The 14,942-nt window shown below is 32.7% G+C and overlaps 1 pseudogene; it reads left to right on the top strand.

Annotated features, from left to right (window-relative positions):
• The first annotated feature begins 4,956 nt into the window (after nucleotides 1-4,956).
• Nucleotides 4,957-14,876, top strand: LOC137390064 (26S proteasome non-ATPase regulatory subunit 2-like; annotated as a pseudogene).
• The last annotated feature ends 66 nt before the right edge of the window (nucleotides 14,877-14,942 follow it).

The following is a 14,942-nucleotide window of genomic DNA, read 5'->3' as shown; positions in this document are numbered from 1 at the left end:
AGAAAAAGGAGAAAAGTTCTTGATAAAAATTAATAGTTCTACAGTTATGGTACAGTCATTAATTTCAAAAGTCAAGCACATATATTTTTCCTTTTTGGAAGATCAAAGGGGTGTGTTTGAGATATCTTTGAGCTGATAAGGCAATTTACACGTATTCTACTGTCTGAATAACGTAATATCCCTTAGGATAAACGTTTTCAAAACAAATTGTTTTTGTTGTAGGAGTGTCTACTGTATGTTTATATATATATATATATATATATATATATATATATATATATATATAAAAGTTATATTTATACACATTAGTAAAAAGAGTGCTCAATGTTAAGAGTAAAAACAGAGCTGATATAAAACTATGTGTACTAAAAAACTACAAGTTTAGGTAAAACATTTTATTACTTAAAGTTTCGTGCGGTAGGCTTGCACTCTTCAGATAAAATGTTAAAAATAATAAATATTCTACTAGCAGTAAAGCTGTATAAGAGCTAAAAGCTAGAGTCTTAAGTGACGCTGTTTCTTAGCAGGAATTTATTGGCATGACGGCAACTGGATAGCATTTCGTTGCGCTTATTTAAGGTGGCTAATTGAGGCTTGCATATTATGTAATACTTCTCCCATATACAGAGTTCGCATTTCTTAGTGGTAGGGCTATAAGGTCTTGCAGTTTTTAAGATTGACCATTTGATGTTGTGGTCTAGTCCGCTATCCTTTAGTTGCCATATATATTTACTTAGCTCTGTGGCATTCCTTTTTGATGTATAGTTGAAGGAAGCCTTATGGTTGGTATATCTAGTTTTGAACGTATTTTGTGTCAAGCTGACATACGTCTCCTCTGTTCCGTTGTTGGTGGTGACTGATGCTTGGTAAACGACATTCTCTGTTAGGCACTTGCCATCCATAGGGCAGCTGGCTCTACTTCTACAGTTACATGTCCTGGAGTTGTCATCACCACGAGTAGGTATTAACAAAGCTTTATTGTGAGCGTTGATATGGCTTTTAATATTGGACATGCACCTGTAGCTAAGTTTGATTGTGTTGGCATTAAATACTTTATGCAGTTTTATGACCAGGTGGAAATTCTGTTCTTATGATGTTCAGAAACTGCTTTCCTATGTTGGAGGCAACATTCATACTATATGGCGGGTTATACCATATTATATTCCGTCTTCGCTTTTGCTTGTTATTGGTGGTCTGGTCGGATTCTGGCAAATATGATAGTTTGTAGTCGTACCTGCTTTGTTGGAGTGCTTGTTGGTATGTGGGAGCTATTCTTTGGAAACAATCCTTACTGGAAGAGAGTGTTGACAATCTCTGATTTATTGCTCTAGGTATGTTCGTCAATATGCATGGTGGGTGGTTTGACCTTGCATGTGCATAGATGGGTTGATCTGAAGGCTTTATATATGGTCTATATTCTCCATTTGTCAGGTTGAGTGTAACATACCAACATACCAACAAGCACTCCAACAAAGCGGGTTCGACTGCAAACTATCATATTTGCCAGAATCCGACCAGACCACCAATAACAAGCAAAAGCGAAGACGGAATATAATATGGTATAACCCGCCACATAGTATGAATGTTGCCTCCAACATAGGAAAGCAGTTTCTGAACATCATAAGAACAGAATTTTCACCTGGTCATAAACTGCATAAAGTATTTAATGCCAACGCAATCAAACTTAGCTACAGGTGCATGTCCAATATTAAAAGCCATATCAACGCTCACAATAAAGCTTTGTTAGTACCTACTCGTGGTGATGACAACTCCAGGACATGTAACTGTAGAAGTAGAGCCAGCTGCCCTATGGATGGCAAGTGCCTAACAGAGAATGTCGCTTACCAAGCATCAGTCACCACCAACAACGGAACAGAGGAGACGTAGTGTATGTCGGCTTGACACAAAATACGTTCAAAACTAGATATACCAACCATAAGGCTTCCTTCAATCATACATCAAAAAGGAATGCCACAGAGCTAAGTAAATATATATGGCAACTAAAGGATAGCGGACTAGACCACAACATCAAATGGTCAATCTTAAAAACTGCAAGACCTTATAGCCCTACCACTAAGAAATGCGAACTCTGTATATGGGAGAAGTATTACATAATATGCAAGCCTCAATTAGCCACCTTAAATAAGCGCAACGAAATGCTATCCAGTTGCCGTCATGCCAATAAATTCCTGCTGAGAAACAGTGTCACTTAAGACTCTAGCTTTTAGCTCTTATACAGCTTTACTGCTAGTAGAATATTTATTATTTTTAACATTTTATCTGAAGAGTGCAAGCATACCGCACGAAACTTTAAGTAATAAAATGTTTAACCTGAACTTGTAGTTTTTTAGTACGCATAGTTATATATATATATATATATATATATATATATATATATATATAACTAACTAGAGTGTGGAATAGGTTAATTTTACTTATCTTTATTCCAGATTGATGTTTTATTCTGGGGTCACGACAGGTCTGTTTCGTGCTAGTGCACTCTTCAGGTGACTTGTGGTGACTTGTATTCAACACAAGTCACCTGAAGAGTGCACCAGCACGAAACACACCTGTCGTGACCCCAGAATAAAACATCAATCTGGAATAAAGATAAGTAAAATTAACCTATTCCACACTCTAGTTAGTTATAACACTCCGCACTTTTTAGAGCGTAGAGTGCTGTTAGCAGTAGGCCTGACCACTTATCTATTATATATATATATATATATATATATATATATATATATATATATATATATATATATATATATATCTATATATATATATATATTGTATCTTGCAGGTATAATGAGTGTTACAGCTAGTCTTGGATTGGTACTTCTGTGGGTGTAGTGTAGTTATGGTGTGAGACTCTGTCTCTAGTGTTAGTTCATGTATGTAATGTAAGGGTAGTGTAGTTATGGTGTGAGACTCTGTCTCTAGTGTTAGTTCATGTATGTAATGTAAGGGTAGTGTAGTTATGGTGTGAGACTCTGTCTCTAGTGTTAGTTCATGTATGTAATGTAAGGGTAGTGTAGTTATGGTGTGAGACTCTGTCTCTAGTGTTAGTTCATGTATGTAATGTAAGGGTGGTGTAGTTATGGTGTGAGACTCTGTCTCTAGTGTTAGTTCATGTATGTAATGTAAGGGTAGTGTAGTTATGGTGTGAGACTCTGTCTCTAGTGTTAGTTCATGTATGTAATGTAAGGGTAGTGTAGTTATGGTGTGAGACTCTGTCTCTAGTGTTAGTTCATGTATGTAATGTAAGGGTAGTGTAGTTATGGTGTGAGACTCTGTCTCTAGTGTTAGTTCATGGATGTAATGTAAGGGTAGTGTAGTTATGGTATGAGACTCTGTCTCTAGTGTTAGTTCATGTATGTAATGTAAGGGTAGTGTAGTTATGGTGTGAGACTCTGTCTCTAGTGTTAGTTCATGTATGTTATGTAAGGGTGGTGTAGTTATGGTGTGAGACTCTGTCTCTAGTGTTAGTTCATGTATGTAATGTAAGGGTGGTGTAGTTATGGTGTGAGACTCTGTCTCTAGTGTTAGTTCATGTATGTAATGTAAGGGTGGTGTAGTTATGGTATGAGATTCTGTCTTTAGTGTTAGTTCATGTATGTAATGTAAGGGTAGTGTAGTTATGGTGTGAGACTCTGTCTCTAGTGTTAGTTCATGTATGTAATGTAAGGGTAGTGTAGTTATGGTGTGAGACTCTGTCTGTAGTGTTAGTTCATGTATGTAATGTGAGGGTAGTGTAGCCATGGTATGAGACTCTGTCTTTAGTGTTAGTTCATGTATGTAATGTAAGGGTAGTGTAGCCATGGTATGAGATTCTGTCTCTAGTGCTAGTTCTTGGATGTAATGTAAGGGTAGTGTAGTTACAGTTTATTCGTTGGTACAGTGATTTGGTTTAGCATTTTTGTAGCTAAGCACTGGCACCAGCTGTTTACTGTGACATCTCTACTTACGCAAGACTTTACATACAAAGTTTCGAAGTTGTGAATTGTCTTTTGGGAGAAATTTTGCTTTGACTTACACAAAATGTTTCTTTATACGAATATTTGAAATTATTTTTGTATTTGTTCTGTTTGCTTCCCGTTGGTATAATGTACACTAGGTCCCACTCAGTTTCTTTTGCTACCGTTAGTCGGTGAATGCTAATTGTTTTGCCTTTGTCTGTTGTAAAATTGAAAGTTATCATGTATCACATGCAGAGTAGGAAAACTTTTGTTTCTGTATGTTTTGTGTTTCTTATATGATGATGCAGTTTCATGGTTCGAGTCAATGTAAATCAATTTTTGTGCTTACATTCTTAAAAGATTTATTCTGAAAAAAGCAAAACTATTATTACAATACAGAATCTACTTTTTCTGACCGCCATCCCCCCACTTGTCGCGATTTTCGCTCAGTTTTCTCTAGACAGCCAATGGTAAACAAACCTACCATTCACAGTTTTTATACGTAATTCTTTTTTCTCCGAGTGCTCTTATCAAATTTATTACATAATATTATTCTAACGTGAACCTGTTTTAGGGATACGCCGTCACATGTGTTTATAATATAAGTAAATGTTATATGCAGGTTTTCTGGCATGGGTTTTAGGGTTCATTGTAAAATACATTTCTACTTACCAAATTTTTTACTTACAAAGCGTCTTCTGGAATGAACTAATTTTGCAACTAGAGGTTCCGCTGTACTACATACAGCTATTTTAGTTCTACTTATTGGCTGGTCATGCTGCTAATGGCTGTCATTAGTTATTTATACTAAGGATAATTACCATTAGTTGTTCATGCTAAAAGTATCTGCAATCGGCTGGTTTGTCTACATTGATGATAAACTTTGCTTTGCAAAAGTTCATAAAGCGTTTCGAAAGTGACTATATTTTAGGTTGAGAAACACATTTTATAAATCCAACCTCATCAGACTTGTTTCCCGTCTTTGTAGGTGGTTGGCATGGCAGCTCTTGCCTGCGGTATGACATCTGTGGACAGCTGTAATGGAGATGTCGCTTCTACCATTCTGCAAACTCTGATGGAAAAATCTGAGGCCGATCTGAAGTCAACATACAGTAAATTCCTAGCCATGGGTTTGTCTCTGACGTACCTTGAAAAACAGGAAGATGCTGATACTATTCTCGCTGCTCTGAAGGTATCTGAAGGCTTCTAATCTTTTAAAACACAACTTTCAGTCTTATCATTCTCTTTGCAATTTTTTGGATTTTCTATAATTTATTTCATTAGTCTATGTTGTGTTCAGGTTATCCATGGCTGAGATACTGGTGGATGTACTTATTTCATCAGTCTATGTTGTCAGGTTATCTCGGAGCTAGTCAAATCCATGGCTGAGATACTGGTGGATGTACTTATTTCATCAGTCTATGTTGTCAGGTTATCTCGGAGCCAGTCAAATCCATGGCTGAGATACTGGTGGATGTTTGTGCATATGCGGGCACAGGCAATATGCTTAAGATCCAGAAACTCTTACATGTCTGTTCAGAGCACTATGAGGAGAAAGAAGAGGTATGTGTGCGTGTGTGTATGTGCGTGTGTGCATGTGTGTGTGTGTGTGTCTCTGCTTGAGAACTGACTCATGACGCCTTGTTTTCAATATAGCCATTTCATTATGTATTCAGAGATGTCACTATTCTCTGGGAGGATGCAAATTATTTGAACGTGTTTTACAGGTAGAACTTATCCATCAACCTAGTTTCTCATTTATTCTTTAGTTTGTTGAAATGTTGTTTATGCAGTACTTGCAAGAACAAATTTTTTGCAGTTTGCGACAGTAAACAAAGTTGTGCTTGAGATTTATAAACATAATATAAAAAATTTATTTAATTACAAATTGGAATTCATGTGCTCTGCAGGATAGTAATGAGAAGACAGACAAGTCGAAATCTAAAAAGAACAAGAATGCAGCGACAGCAGAGAAGATGGAAACAGACAGTACAGAATTGACAGCCGAGAAGCCCAACAGCAAGCATATAGCTCACCAGGGAATAGCTGTACTTGGTATTGCTCTGATAGCAATGGGAGAAGGGATCGGTGTTGAAATGTGTATCCGTTCTTTTGGAAACTTGGTGTGTCTTCTCTCTATGCTTCTCTCTATGCTTCTCTCTATGCTTCTCTCTATGCTTCTCTCTATGCTTCTCTCTATGCTTCTCATCATATCAGATGTTTTGTTGAATTCTGAGCAAACTCCTAGCAATCCCAATCTCTGAGTTTGCTAGAAGTTTTGTGGCAAATGATTACAAGTTTAAAACAAATATCTTTGCACTTCATTTTTAGTTGTGGTATGGAGAGCCGGTAATAAAAAGAGCAGTACCTCTTGCTTTAGCACTACTCTCAGCATCGAATCCTAAACTGAAGATACTGGATACCCTCAGTAAATTCTCACACAACTCTGATCATGAAGTCTGTGTTAATTCAATTATTGCCATGGGCATAGTTGGAGCAGGTTAGTGTGCAACATTTTAGTAGTGGATATGACAGAATTGTGCAGGTTACCGTGTCACACTATAGTAGTGGATATGACATTTGTTTAAGCTTGTGAAGCACCCTTTTGTAGTCAACTTGTAAAACTTAATGAGTGCAACTAGTGAATTGACTGTAGGTAAGGTGATTGCTACTCTACATTTACTCTAGGTTATTAGCACTATCACTTGCATCAATCTCATTCTAAATAACTTGACTACTTGTATGTATCTGACCTTGGGTAACATCTCTCTCCTTTGCTACCCAAATACATGTACCCTAGGACACTTATGTATTCGCCTCATTTAACTTTCGCGTTTTCTCAGAGTCATCCTCTCGCTAAAATTTCATGAGCGAAACTAAACTATCATAACGAACGAGTGAAAACGCGGAATTAAATAGCTTTGTTCATTGATAGTCCAAGAAACAAATGGCAGCAAGCGAACAAATTGCATTATTGATCTCGGCCACACAATGCTATTTGCGGTTCACAATTACAAACTAGTCCCAAATTGAAAAAAAGTTTCTTACCACTGAACCGAACCGAACCGAGAAATCTAATTATGTTTGTTCCAGTGCATTTATCTTCACATCACTATAGTTTCGCACTCATCAGAGCTGCGAAATTAAGTTGCAGCAAAATTTTACTCTGCATGCTACTCACGAAACTAAATACTAGCGAAATATAAGTGTCCTAGGGTACATACAAGCATGAGTATAATTATTTCTCAGGCACGATTTCTTTATATTACTGCAGCAATTGTCTCAAAATAAGTTTCTAAAACTGGTTTAGTTTTGGAATAAGTACGTACAATGTATGTAGACCCACCTGTGTACACCTGCTTGCTCATAGAGAGTTGAGAAGTTTTAATATTGATCCATTCTCGGTCATTTCGCAGCATCAAGTTTTATTTATTGATGTTTTTTCAGGCTTGTATAAAATGCGTATAACTTTTAGTAGGTGAAAAGAAAACTAGTTTTTGAATGTAGAGCATTTTTATTACAAAATATGAACAACAAGATAGCTATACTACATTGACTAATTGACCAATGGTCAGTGCGAGGTGAACTCTTAGCAGGTATAAAGATGCATAAATAACGCATTAAATAATGGGAGTTGCCTACTCCATCTGACCCTGTTGCAAGTTAGAGTGTATGATAAACATTTAATAAAGCTATTTTCATTCATTACGCACCATACACATTGTATCATACACATTAGATCATACACATTGTATCATACACATTGTATCATGTACATTGTATCATACACATTGTATCATACACATTAGATCACTTTTGTTCTTGTCTTTACCTGCCTTATATAGCATATGTTAGACCATAAATAACTTGTGAGTTACCCATCCTAAACAATTTTAAATATATATTTAACATACATACAAATTTAGAAGAATTGTTTGTTAGAAATTATTTCTTAATCCCACGACCAAACACGAGCGAAGCGATTGTTTGGGAGATTTATGATAAATGCATATGCGCACACAACTCACGAAAATTATTCATAAACGGCCGTTGCAAACCCTTGTACCGAAATCTCATCAACGAATTTAACCATTTTTCAATGGAGTCGTTCAAATATGATAACGATACAAAACACATATAAACCTATTTCAATATATTACCAAGTCTTTATTATTTGTAGAAAATTGTCTAAACCTTACCCATCTGATCGGATTATACATAAATAGACAGATTAATTCGGCCTGAAATCATTATTAAAACTTGACAAGCCTTATTTTTATCAAAATTAAGACCGGCCAACGAAGCGCCAAGCGACAGAGAATAGAACAATTAAGTCATGCGCATTTCACGAAAAAAAACGTGCCCATCTCACCAGTCTATAGCATTGTCCAACTGCCGAAGGTTTCTGTAATTAACATAGAAGTATTGAAAAGTAATCGTTTCTTTTTTGCCAATTTCAAAGTAACTGACATTTTGGACACTTATGAGTACTTTAGTAATCCAACTGATGTCCAAAGCAGTGAAAGTAAGGGAATCGACAATGATATTTTTTTAACGATTCTTATGGGATTATTACAATATTTAATTATAAGAATAATTATTCAATTTTATAAGATTTAATTATAAGAACAATTATTCGATTTTATAAAATTTAATTATAAGAATAAGCGTTCAAATTTACAAGATCGAAGTATATAGTGACCGATGTTGGGCAATATGTTACTGTTATTGTTTTCTCTAAATATTAATCCAACTAAGGTCCAAAGCAGTGAAAGCAAAGGAATCGACAATGATATTTTTTTAACGATTCTTATGAGATTATTACAATATTTAATTATAAGAACAATTATTCGATTTTATAAGATTTAATTATAAGAATAATTATTCGATTTTATAAGATTTAATTATAAGAATAAGCGTTCGAATTTACAAGATCAAAGTATATAGTAACCGATGTTGGGCAATATGTTACTGTTATTGTTTTCTCTAAATATTAATCCAACTAAGGTCCAAAGCAGTGAAAGCAAAGGAATCGACAATGATATTTTTTTAACGATTCTTATGAGATTATTACAATATTTAATTATAAGAACAATTATTCGATTTTATAAGATTTAATTATAAGAATAATTATTCGATTTTATAAGATTTAATTATAAGAATAAGCGTTCGAATTTACAAGATCGAAGTATATAGTAACCGATGTTGGGCAATATGTTACCGTTATTGTTTTTTCTAAATAGTTTTGTTAAATAGATTTTATAAAAATCTATATAAATATCACAACTTCTTGATATTGTTGGTTATGACGTTTTGAAATGTAAACAAAATTGTGCATTGGTTTTCTATTATTACTGTATTACTATATTAATAATATTGGTTATTCTAATAATATCAGTGCATTTTACTTCTAATATTGCATTTCTCCTATTGCGGGGGAGAGATATAAACATATAATCTTTTCCTTTCATCATTGCTGTTTGTTGTACATAATAACACCCAGTACATTACAGCTACCATTGCAGTTATCCTATTGCACCGCAGTGCCATTTGACTGCTAATATTGCATTTCTCAACCATCAGTACCCTTTCTTTTTTCCAATATCACTTTGGTCGTGGGCTGTATGACAGGGGAATTGCTAGTAATTATGATGCTTCTAATTTTTAATAGATTTATACAGTGGAATATATTGAGTAGCTTTTCATTGCAGGTACAAACAATGCCAGGCTAGCTGCCATGTTGAGACAGCTGGCTATTTACTATAGCAAGGACCCTTCCCATCTGTTCACAGTAAGGCTAGCCCAAGGTCTCACACATTTAGGAAAAGGTACACTCACACTGAGTCCCTTCCAATGATAGTGACAGGACACTCATGCACCCTGTAGTAGTGGCTGGTTTATTGGCTTCACTCACAGCATGTCTCGACTCTAAGAATCGTAAGTTTCTTGTTTTCCTTTAAGTGTCATATTTGGGAGGCATTTAATTTATTGCATACTGTTCATGGTTATTAGTTTATGTTATTATTCATAGTTATTAGATTATCCCACGAGCAAACGAGCGGAGCGATGTGTGCGAGTTTTTTATGATAAATGCATGTGCACACAACTTACGAAAATTATTCATCAACAATGAGACGAACCCTTGGCTAGAAATTTCATCAAGAAATTTAAGCATCGGAATGTAAAGTCGTAAAAGTATAATAACGATACAAAACACATTTAAACCTATTTAAATATGTTACCAAGTCTTTGTAAATTGTCGGTATTATCTTTAAACTTACCCATCTGATCGGATTATACACAAATAGACAGATTTATTTGAACGAAAATCGCCACAAAAAGCTTGAAAAGCTCGGTTTAATAAAAGTTAAGACCGAAAATTGAAACGCCTATAAAGCCGTTCGACCGATTGTAGAACAATTTAGTAGTGCGTATTTCACGAGAAAACCGTGTTCATTTTACCAGTCTATGGTACTGTTTACTTGTAATCGAATTTATTCGAAGGTTTTTGTAATAAATGTAGACCGTTTGAGGCGTAGACCGATTTACAGGTACGAAATTGTGGTACACCGTTTATCAGCCTATGTTTTTTGTCCAATCACCGAAGGTTTCATTATTTAAAACGTTAGCCGAAATTCTTTACAACTTACGTACAAGCTAGGGCCAAACTACAACGCCCCTTCATGACGAGAACATTTTTTATTTTGCTACATTTTTATACGAGTGAATGCTCCTACCCGCTTTCTGTTAAAGATCGCTTATCAAAACCATTCTACATTCAACGCAACCAACTTTGAAACTGTATAGTACACAGTAGCTTGCCATTTTACTTCTAATTTTGCATTTCAGAATTATAATAAACATATTTCTTTATCGTTGTTGAATTACATACATTACAGTAAATTAGGCCTATAGCTTTATAACACTTTTATAACAGCTTTTATTTTGCTGCAGTTTGCAGAAATCTTCGAGACGCATTAATGCTCATAGGTTTTCTATTATTGCTGTATTACTATATTAACAATATTGGTTATTTTAATAATATCAGTGCATTTTACTTATAATATTGGCCAACATTGCATTTCTCCTATTGCAAGAGAGAGATATAAACGTAATATTTTCCTTTCATTGTTGTTGTTTGTCATGACCAAACACTTTTTAAATAAATTTTCTAAAAACCTATATAAATACCACAACTTCTTGATATTGCTACCTATGACGTTGTGAAATGTAAACAAAATTGTGTATTGGTTTTCTATTATTACTATATTAATAAAATTGATTATTCTAAGAATATCAGTGCATTTTACTTCTAATATTGGCCAATATTGCATTTCTCCTGTTGCAGGGGGAAAATATAAACATCTTTTCCATTCTTTATTGCTTATTGTTGTATATAATAACACCCACACCCAGTACATTACAGCTACCATTGCAGTTATCCTATTGCACTGCACAGCCATTTGATTGCTAATATTGCATTTCTCAACCATTAGTACCCTTTATTTTTTTGCCAATATCTCTGGCCATCTCTTTGGTCGTGGGCTGTATGACAGTGGAATTTCTAGTATAATATATAGTTATGGTATATGGTTATAATAAACAACTATGGTTTATAGTTATATTTAATATAATATATAGTTATGGTATATGGTTATAATAAACAATTACGGTTTATAGTTATATTTAATATAATATATAGTTATGGTATATGGTTATAATAAACAACTATGGTTTATAGTTATATTTAATATAATATATAGTTATGGTATATGATTATAATAAACAATTATGGTTTATAGTTATATTTAATATAATATACAGTTATGGTATATGGTTATAATAAACAATTATGGTTTATAGTTATATTTAATATAATATATAGTTATGGTATATGGTTATAATAAACAACTATGGTTTATAGTTATATTTAATATAATATATAGTTATGGTATGTGGTTATAATAAACAACTATGGTTTATAGTTATATTTAATATAATATATAGTTATGGTATATGGTTATAATAAACAACTATGGTTTATAGTTATATTTAATATAATATATAGTTATGGTATATGGTTATAATAAACAATTACGGTTTATAGTTATATTTAATATAATATATAGTTATGGTATATGGTTATAATAAACAACTATGGTTTATAGTTATATTTAATATAATATATAGTTATGGTATATGATTATAATAAACAATTATGGTTTATAGTTATATTTAATATAATATATAGTTATGGTATATGGTTATAATAAACAATTATGGTTTATAGTTATATTTAATATAATATACAGTTATGGTATATGGTTATAATAAACAATTATGGTTTATAGTTATATTTAATATAATATATAGTTATGGTATATGGTTATAATAAACAACTATGGTTTATAGTTATATTTAATATAATATATAGTTATGGTATGTGGTTATAATAAACAACTATGGTTTATAGTTATATTTAATATAATATATAGTTATGGTATATGGTTATAATAAACAATTATGGTTTATAGTTATATTTAATATAATATACAGTTATGGTATATGGTTATAATAAACAATTATGGTTTATAGTTATATTTAATATAATATATAGTTATGGTATATGGTTATAATAAACAATTATGGTTTATATATATATTTAATATAATATACAGTTATGGTATATGGTTATAATAAACAATTATGGTTTATAGTTATATTTAATATAATATATAGTTATGGTATATGGTTATAATAAACAATTATGGTTTATATATATATTTAATATAATATACAGTTATGGTATATGGTTATAATAAACAATTATGGTTTATAGTTATTTTTAATATAATATACAGTTATGGTATATGGTTATAATAAACAATTATGGTTTATAGTTATTTTTAATATAATATATGGTTATGGTATATGGTTATAATAAACAATTATGGTTTATAGTTATATTTAATATAATATATAGTTATGGTATATGGTTATAATAAACAATTATGGTTTATAGTTATTTTTAATATAATATATAGTTATGGTATATGGTTATAATAAACAATTATGGTTTATAGTTATATTTAATATAATATATAGTTATGGTATATGGTTATAATAAACAATTACGGTTTATAGTTATATTTAATATAATATACAGTTATGGTATATGGTTACAATAAAGAATTATGGTTTATAGTTATATTTAATATAATATATAGTTATGGTATATGGTTATAATAAACAATTATGGTTTATAGTTATATTTAATATAATATATAGTTATGGTATATGGTTATAATAAACAATTATAGTTTATAGTTATATTTAATATAATATATAGTTATGGTATATGATTATAATAAACAATTATGGTTTATAGTTATATTTGTAAATGAAATGATTGTTCAGCAGAAAATATGAATTCTCAAGTTGGTGATTTCTATTAATAGGCTCACTTATGATATCTGATGATTATTTTTGTTATTGTTTTTGTTGCACTTCTGTTTGCCTCAATATGATGAAATATGATTTGAAAGCACACGGTGGCATGAAATACTTATTGTTTACAATGTTGGTAGTGAGTTTTTAAAATTTTGTTGATATCGGGATGTGTAAGTATTGTCTTTGTAAATGGCTTTACATTTATTAGATGGCTAGCTTGTAACTCTTCTCATCTTTGCTTTCAGTAATCCTTGGTAAATCACATTACATTCTCTTCCACCTCGTCTCCGCCATTCAGCCAAGGATGCTCACAACATTTGATGAGGAGTTGCGACCACTTCCAGTGACTGTCAGGGTAGGACAGGTGTATACTGACTCGATTTTTATGTCTGCTGTCTTAACAATACTGCAAAAAATGTTTTGGTTTATCACTAGCTAAAATAATTTGTGTTGAGGTTTAGGCTAAGAACTAATGTGGTGAAATCTGTTTAAGATAGAAATCTCATTGAAATCTTCAATCCTATACTGTCAGTTTTACGGTCAGTTTGAGCATCTAATAATATTAGGTAGGTCGTGTGACTTTAATTAGCATCTCTGTTTAATGCATTTCATAGTCTGTTACGTCATAGTCATAGGTGTGTCCTTCACCTCTAGTTCCATATTCGTGTCTCCTTCAGACTTATACTACCACAGATGAGCAAAAAAATGTAAATGACGGTTTCTTTGTAGCCAGGTTGTAACCAGCTCAGCACTCTGTTTATTGTATTTTGTTCGATTTCTTCTCCATAAGCTGTTGATGTGGTTGGGCAGGCGGGCAAGCCGAAAACCATAACAGAATTTCAAACTCACAGAACTCCTGTACTGTTGGCCCATGGTGAGAGAGAAGAGCTAGCAACGGAGGAATATATCTCGCTCAAACCCATTCTTGAGGGCTTTGTCATTCTAAAGAAGAACCCTGACTATGAACAATAGAGTTGTATATTTAAGGCTGAATGGGATATATAACATTTAAAGAAGAACCCTGACTATGAACAATAGAGTTGTATATTTAAGGCTGAATGGGATATATAACATTTAAAGAAGAACCCTGACTATGAACAATAGAGTTGTATATTTAAGGCTGAATGGGATATATAACATTCTGTAATTGTGTTACTTACTGTCTATGGTAATAATAGCAATTGTTATTTGTCACATTAAAACCCTAGCTTGTTTCCCTTGTCATGGTGAGAGCTGGTGGAGTAAAGGTTCAGCTAGTTTACTGGCGATTTTGATGGCTTCACCAAGTCCTGTGGCATTGTGATGTATGTTTGCCTCACATCATACCGGTTTAACAAAGTGTAACAGCTTGCATTGCATATTTAAACACCCTTACATTCATATGGTTTTTTTCTTGTTGTGAACTTGTAGGTGTAGTCTGCAATGCTTATTGTCCTTGATATCAACAGGTTGTTCTCTCATCTGCATATCGTCTCTGTATAACCACAAACTCCAGAAATAACTAGCTAATTTTAGCCTACTAGACATCTAGTC

The sequence above is a fragment of the Watersipora subatra genome, chromosome 3 (genome assembly GCF_963576615.1).
Source record: "Watersipora subatra chromosome 3, tzWatSuba1.1, whole genome shotgun sequence".
NCBI classification, from domain to species: domain Eukaryota; kingdom Metazoa; phylum Bryozoa; class Gymnolaemata; order Cheilostomatida; family Watersiporidae; genus Watersipora; species Watersipora subatra.
Note: the sequence above shows the minus strand (reverse complement) of the source record. Positions and strands in the feature narration are given on the sequence as shown.